The following is a 7,840-nucleotide window of genomic DNA, read 5'->3' on the forward strand; positions in this document are numbered from 1 at the left end:
GGTGGGTTGAGAAGTGTAGGAGAAACAAGAAACTGGGGATGAGACAGCTTTTTGATGGTTTACATATTTTTCTTGTTCCTCAGGGCAAAGGACTTTTAAGAAGGATTAGTACTTTGCCTGGGATTATGCATTTCCTGAGTGGCACACATAGGATTCAAACACAGGAATGTCTGTTTTGAGGGGTTGTGTTCTTACCTGTGGTTATTTTTTCACATTATTTTTAATTTAACTTTATTAAAACAAATTGTTTCAAGAGAGATTTTTTGCTATAGGGCGCGCATGCTCACTGAAGAGAAAGAGAGAGACAGAGAGACAGAAAGGGAGAAGTCACCCCCTGGGGCAATGGCCAACCCACAATCCCTTCTCCTCCCTTCTCCTTTTGGGATCTTGGGCACACACGTACACACACCCAGTGTGAGTTTTAAGTCACCAGGTCTGGACTCAAGCCACGGTCAACTACGTGGGAGTCCAACAACATAACCGTCACCATTGGCTGGCCCCATTTTTTCCCATTACTTTCATTTGAGCCCTGGTATGTGGTCACTTAGGGACTAGAGAACCTTCCAGGCTTGCTGAGTACACTTAAGGCCACAGGTAAAATACATAGAGAACAGACAGCTTCCGTGATGTGCTGAACCTCCCAGACACACCTCACGGAGAAGGAGTTTTTATTTCTAGTTCAGTTATGTAGCCGAATTTACCATTGGCATCAGCCTCATTTGCCTTAACTCTCCTATGTCCCTCGAAGTAAACGTGCTACTTTGGTGGCCTACTGTCCCTTATCAGCGAATATAGAATGATAGGCTATTTTGCTATTTGACTTGTACATTCTAGCTGTAGCTTCTAGAATAAAAGAATAATAGAGACAATTAGTTCTGCTAAATGCATCTTGGAGCCATGTGTTAGCTTATCTATGGATTTTCTCCTTAGATGTTTAAATATTCCCCCTGCAATTTAGGTTTCATCAAACAAAGGAGATCTGATTTAAGATAATTCTCTTGGTAAGAAAGCAATCGCTGTGCAGTCTGCCATTCACCCAGAGCCATTGATCCCAGGATAAACATCCATTTATCAGAGAATTCAAAATAAAACACAACATATGCTGTCATTTAGAGCAAATTGATGGGTAGAATTCTGCAGTTTTCCTAGACACTCCGATCTAAGCATGGTTTCATTTTCTTCGGTGAACATTACTGTAAGATATCAGTTTCCTCTCCTTTTGCCATTTTTCTTAATTCAAACTACAAGCTGGTTAACATTTTATAAAGTCAGTCCCTTACCTTAACCTCACTGTACTGTTATGTGTGTTTAAAATGGTCTTTTCAAAGCATTAATGGATGCTTAAAAACGGTCTCTTTTGTAAGCCTCCTTCGTTTGAAGCCATTCATTCTGCAATGTGTTAGTAAGGTGCTTGGGACGAATGCAGGCTCTGAATCGTGACTTCGGCCTTGTGTGGTGACCTTCTTGTAGCCACCATATAATCATCTTCTGGAAGCTATAGTCCAGGTATAAAGGGGTTGTGGCCATGAAGAAATGCTTTTCATTAAATTTGTTATTGGATTTTACAATTTGCACATAGCAAGCAAAATGACCATGAGATGATAATTAAGTGGTCTCTTTATTATTTTAGAGAGGAAAAAAGTTCACAATTCTGATGATTGCAAAGCCTCTGAATTGGAGATAAAAAACATACAACATAAAACACTTGTGTGAGCACAGATTCCTTCTTTCATTTTTTAAATGCAGATGATATTTTTTCTTGAATAATGAGTGTCTTGTAGGACAAGAGGCTCTTGACTGAAGGTTGGCATTAAAATACTTGCTATCTAACAGCAGTATAAGCAGATTGTACAAAGGAGACCACTGTTTAATCACTGAGGTTCAAAACCAAGGTTTCTCTCTATGAGGGGTGTTTGGAACCTCTAAAAAATGCAACAGATGGGTACCTCAAATTTAAATTCTTTTGATAATGATTAAGGATTTTCTGCTTAAAAATGATGAAAATAAAACTTTCACTGATAGTCTTTGAAGATGACAGAAGAAGATCTATCAGGAAATTATACATTTTTTTTGTGAGATTCTTTTTAAAATAAGTGATTTTTCTTCCCTGTACTATATAGTGTGACTTCTGCATTTTTAGTTGTGGTCACAAAGAATGCAGAAAGAAGCTCTCCTTATAAATAAGAGTGTGTGCATTAAGTCTTATACTTTTACTAAATGGACAAAAATTTAAAAAAATGCATCTTTGCTACAAAAAATAGAGGTGGTCCTGACTAAACTGTTCAATTATGTATTTTTCCTCTCTCAATCCTTGCATAGAATGTCATCACTTCAAGCAGAAAAATCCCCAACCTATGGCACACCAAGTTGCTGTTTATAACTCTGTTAGTTTCTCCATAGTCTCATGAACATCAATTATGAAATATTTTGTTAATTCCTAATAAATTCATAGATTGTTTTCTCCATGTCACTGAAGAGTTGTTTTACCAACTTCTTTTCCCTCCGATAAATCCTTAAAGTATTTCCACGGAGTTGCCACCCATGGATTCATTGCCCAAAGAAAGTACCTCTTGAACATTTTACTTTTTAAAAATAGTTTTTCTAAGAATTATTTTATTTATTTAATTTTATTTGTTTATGATTACTTTTTTCTTATTTTGAGAGTTTTTTGCTATAGGGCACGTGCACTTGCCAGAAAGACAGAGAGAGACAGAGAGACAGAAAGCAAGAAATCACCCTCCCAGGGGGATGGCCACACCACAATCCCTTTTCCTCTATTCTCCTCTCGGGATCTTGGGCATGCACGCACAAACGCCCGGCCTGAGTTTAAGCCACCGGGTCCAGGACTCGAACCACGATTGACTATATGGGAGTCCAGTGACTTAGCCATTATGCTAACTGCTGGTCCCTATGATTACTTTTTAATTTGACAGAGAAGCACAGAGAGAGAGAAAAAGGGAAAGTGAACTAATGAGTTGCTAGTTCTGGGACTTGAACAGTGATCAGCCATTTGGGAGTCCAGTGCCTTAACCACTACACCATGTGCCAGCCCTGAAGACAGTTGCTTTGAATATGCTCAATGTGTTGGCTAACATGAAGTGTATTATGTCTCCTTATAAAAATGTTTTATTTGGGTATTATACCAACACTTTGCTAATTAAATAACCAATTGCTAATTCAATAACCGTGTATCTGATAAATTAATTCTGTGTCTTTATCAAATCCCAAGAAACCCATTGTGTACTATGTCTGGTTAGTGTTTGGAGAATAACTTTTTATATTATCAATTATCAATAATTATTGATTGGATGAGAGAAGGCAGTGGAATTCTGGAGTGATGAATTTGTACTATGTATAAGTAAGGACATCATATAGAATCTCAGAAGATTTTTTAAGCTCTGGAAGGAACTTTTTTTAATCAGCATATTTTGTAGTTTGATGGCATGCTGAATATGGATGAAAAAAATCAATATTAAATGCATTTTATTTAAATTAAAAAATATACATCATATCCAAATGCAACAGCTCAATGGTTGCACTAGAACAATCTAAAAGTTGTTAATTCCACAGCATGAGGCCCTATATATGCAAAATGAGATGAAATCTACTGTGTGCCAGAGCTCCAGATTGCTGGCTGCCTTTGCCTTCTGATATATGCAAAAGCTCAGTAAAATGTGCTATGTGAGAAAAGAAATCAGTGGGTTTATATTATTATTTCTAGTAGAACAAGCGGCATTACTCTGTTTATGAAACTTCAGAGGTTTATTGTTTGCTTTTTGCTTATTTTTATTTTTTATTATATATTCCTCTTAGACTTTACTGGAGATATTTTAAAAAAATCCTTACCTTTAAGGAACTAGTCATAAATCTACATATATTAGGTTTCATAAGGCTGTATTTGCATAACTGATTTGAGTAACATTTGTTATAAGCTTAAGTCTTGATACTATTATCCCATGACAGTTAATTCCATCCACTATGAAATGTCAAGGACGATCTGTTTACAGTGACCCTCATTCTTTTCCTTTGCCAAAGTAGAAGGCACAGGATAAGCACCTAGATCCTGCAAAGTAGAGGAATAGGCACGTGATGTTTCTGGTGATGGGTTAATTCCCTCTCTCCTAAATAGGCTGATTCTAAGGCATCCCTAGTTGTTGCTGCCATCACTCTTTTTTCTCCTTGCCATCCTTGTGGGCATTCCCTATTGGCTGCTACTGAAGTTAAATCCTAATATGAACAGCCAATCATGGACTTTCATTGCCCTCATACCTTTCGGCTTCCCTTCCCTAAAACTTCCCTTGAAATTCTACTAATCTTCTAACAGTCACCTCAAATCTCACTACCCACATTGGAATTAATTATCCTTCCCTTGTACTTTAATACCACTTGGCTTTTCTGTGTCATAAGGACAACCTCATATTAGAATTACTTATACATGTATTGTTATTTTAAAAAGTTTAGCATTTCTTTCTTTCACAAGTGAGAGAGAGAGACAGAGAGTGAACATGACAGAAATACAGCACTCTCAACAGGCTCTTGATGGTTTCAGTCTACCCCTGCTTCAGCCCACCCCAGATCACAGGCACAGGTGTGCTAGGTGTATGTACCCAGGGAAGTCTTATGGCTTTATCTCCATCTACCCTCCATGTATTGTGATTTCAAGTAGATGCTCTCTTGTGATTACATCACTGGAGTGTGAGAAACTAAGTGAGCAGGGGTCTTGTCTACTTTGCTCACTGTTACATCCTCAGGATCTATTATAGTATTTCATACCAACTAGGTGCTTAATAGATATTTGTGGACTGAACAAATCAGTCCAATATGCTTTCAAAACTTTCTTTTCTTTCTTTCGTTCTTTCTTTCGTTCTTTCTTTCTTTCTTTCTTTTTTTTTTTTTTGAGAGGTTTTTGCTATAGGGTGTATGTGTGCTCGCCAGAAAGACAGAGAGAGGCAGAGAGACAGAAAGCAAGAAATCACCACCCTCCAGGAGGGATGGCCACGCCTCAATCCCTTCTCCTTCATCCTCCTCTCAGGATCTTGGGTACGCATGCACACTCACCGGTGTGAGTTTAAGCCACTGGCTCCGGGACTTGAACCGCGGTTGACTACATGGGATTCCAGTGACATAGCCATTATGCTAACTGCTGATCCCAGCTTTCAAAACTTTTTTAGTTATAATAAACTCTAGGAACTATTACTGTGTCGTTTACAATATGCACTGTACACAGGGATCTTGTAAGCACAAGAGTCTTAACTATTCAATAAATGGATAGCTGACTGAATGAAGCTGTTTCCCCAAAGACTGATGCTCCTAAAAGGCAAGTGAGGGCCCAGCCTCTGTGGTACAAACAGGAGCATATCAAACTGTGGAGCTGGAAGCCACATGCCAGCCATGGTTTGAGTCCCTGGCCTACTCAGCCTGAAAGTTCACTGGGCATGTGCAGATGTGCCCAGGATATCCTACTGGGCTGGTGGGCTGGAGGAGGGAAATGACAATGTGACTGAGCCCAGCAGAGGATGCTTCTCTCATGTCTCTCTCTCTGTCTTGTGCGCATGTGTGTATGCAGGTAGGCTTGTTGTGTCATGACTAATAATGATAATAGTAATAATCAAAGAGACCATTGAGACCCAGCTTCTATGGTGCCATTGGAAGAATATAGAACTCTAGTGCTGGAAGCCACATGGCTGGCCACAGGTTCAGATCTCGGGCGGGCTTAATTTGAAATGTGCCACGACTCCACATACTTGTTCTTGGGGATCCTGACAGTTTGGAAGGCTGAGGGAAGGAAATTGTGGCATGACAAGACTCTATGGAGGTTGCTTCTCTCTCTTTCTCTTTTGTGTGTGGATGTGCTTTCTATTATGAAAAAAATAAAACTTACAAAAAGGCAGTTGGCCTTTGGTATGTACAAACCTGAATGTGTTAGAAGACTTATTCATAAATTGAGTTATGAAGATAATATATCCATAGTACCAACGAAACAAAGAAAAAAAAAAACCCCTAAAACTAAAAACAACAATAATCTATAACTTCAGTTTTTCTAATTTTTGTTGTTGTTATGGTGTGTGTGCTGTCATCAAAGACAAGGGGAGAGAGGAGGAAAGTGAGAAATCACACACACCCCCACTCCCACAATCCCTTCTTCTTCATTCTCTCCTTGGGATTATGGGCATGCACATACACATGCCCAGCACGCTTCTCAAGCCACCAGATCCAGGACTTGAATAGCTCAGTTATCCGTATGGGATCTAGCTGCCTTAACCACTGTGCCACCAGCTGGCCCTGCGTGTCTCCAACTTTTGAATGATGATGCATTAGACATCTGATTTAGTGTTTATTCAGCCATTTGTGACATGTTACATACTGTCATTTGATAGCTAAGAGGACATCTTTGGCAAATGGCTTACTTACTTGGGTTATGGTTATGAATATGGCCAGCTAATATCCTCTAAAAAGGTAACACAATGGAGGAGGGAAGATGGTGGATGAGGAGACACTGCCCCCAGCTGGGAGAAGCGCATGAGCCACCACTCAAGCCAGGTGTACAACTTTAGTCACATCACCAACCAGCCAGTGGGGGTGGCCCAGCAGCACCAGCAGTGAGGGCAGCAAAAACAGGTAGAGAAGCCTGCCAGGGTTCTCTGCTCACACCTGCTGGTCAAGCACAGCCAGTCAAGGTGACCTTCTTCCTGGTGGCAGGAAAAGATCGGGGGCCATGAAGGAAGCCCTGGAGCTGATCAAAGGCCAGGATGTAGCATGGTAGTTAAGGTATTGGATCCTGTGCAGTTCCAGTCCTGGACCTGGTGGCTTGAAACACACATTGAGTGCATGTGTGTGTGTGTGCCAAAAATCCCTAGAGGAGAATGAAGGAGAGGAGATTGTGGAGTGGCCATCCACCCTGGGAGGTTCTTACTTTCCTTCTCTGTCTCTCTCAGTGAAGCACATGTGCCCTGTTGCAAAAACAGAGCAAAATTTAAAAAGTTGTTACAATGTCCTTTTTCTGTGTATGAATACAATGTGTAAAGGTTAAATCAGGATAATTAATATATCTACTATTTCAATAATTTGGAACTTTGTATACCGTAGTGCTTGCTTGTTACCCATATCCTCCCCATCAGGAATTTATAACACTGGGCATTGTTTCTTCTGTCTGCAATTTTGTTTCTCCACCATCCTTCCCAGTCTAATAGTCATTCTATTATCTCTCCCCTCTGGGGTCATTTCTTCCAGTTGTCATGTATGAGAGGAAACATATCTTTCTCTTTCTGTGCTTGCCTCAATTAACTTAACATGATATCTTTCAGGCTTGCTCATTTAACCTCACGTGAATGGCTTTTGTCCTTTTTAATGGCTGAATAGTGTTCCAATATGTGTGTAAATATATACATACGTATGTTCACTTACATATTTAAAAAAAGGAAAAAAAGCAACACAATCTTAGTGATATCAGTAAGAGAAGAATGGAAGGACGAGGTTTTAAAATACGGCAAATCAATTGTTTATAACTATCTTCATAGGAAAATTATTATAATACAATAGACATGGGACCAGCAGATGACATAATGGTATGTCACTGGACTCCCATGTAGTCAACTGCGGTTTGAGTCCTAGACCTGGTGGCTTTAAACTCATGCTGGGCATGGGCGCATGAATACCCAAAATCCTGAGAGGAGAATGGAGGAGAAGGGATTGCAGCGTGGCCACTGCCCCCCTGGGAGGTGATTTCTCACTTTCTGTCTCTCGGGTAAGCGCAGGTGCCTTATAGCAAAAATCTCTTAAAAAATAATACTATAGATATGAGTTTGACAATTAAAATCCAAGTATCATTAAATAAAAATCA

The 7,840-nt window shown here is 39.6% G+C and overlaps 1 pseudogene; it reads left to right on the forward strand.

Moving 5' to 3' along the window:
- Positions 1 to 6,478: 6,478 nt before the first annotated feature.
- On the forward strand, positions 6,479 to 6,763 carry LOC102487874 (peptidyl-prolyl cis-trans isomerase NIMA-interacting 1 pseudogene; annotated as a pseudogene).
- Positions 6,764 to 7,840: the final 1,077 nt, after the last annotated feature.

The sequence above is a fragment of the Tupaia chinensis genome, unplaced genomic scaffold (assembly GCF_000334495.1).
Source record: "Tupaia chinensis unplaced genomic scaffold, TupChi_1.0 Scaffold000519_1, whole genome shotgun sequence".
Classification (NCBI taxonomy): domain Eukaryota; kingdom Metazoa; phylum Chordata; class Mammalia; order Scandentia; family Tupaiidae; genus Tupaia; species Tupaia belangeri.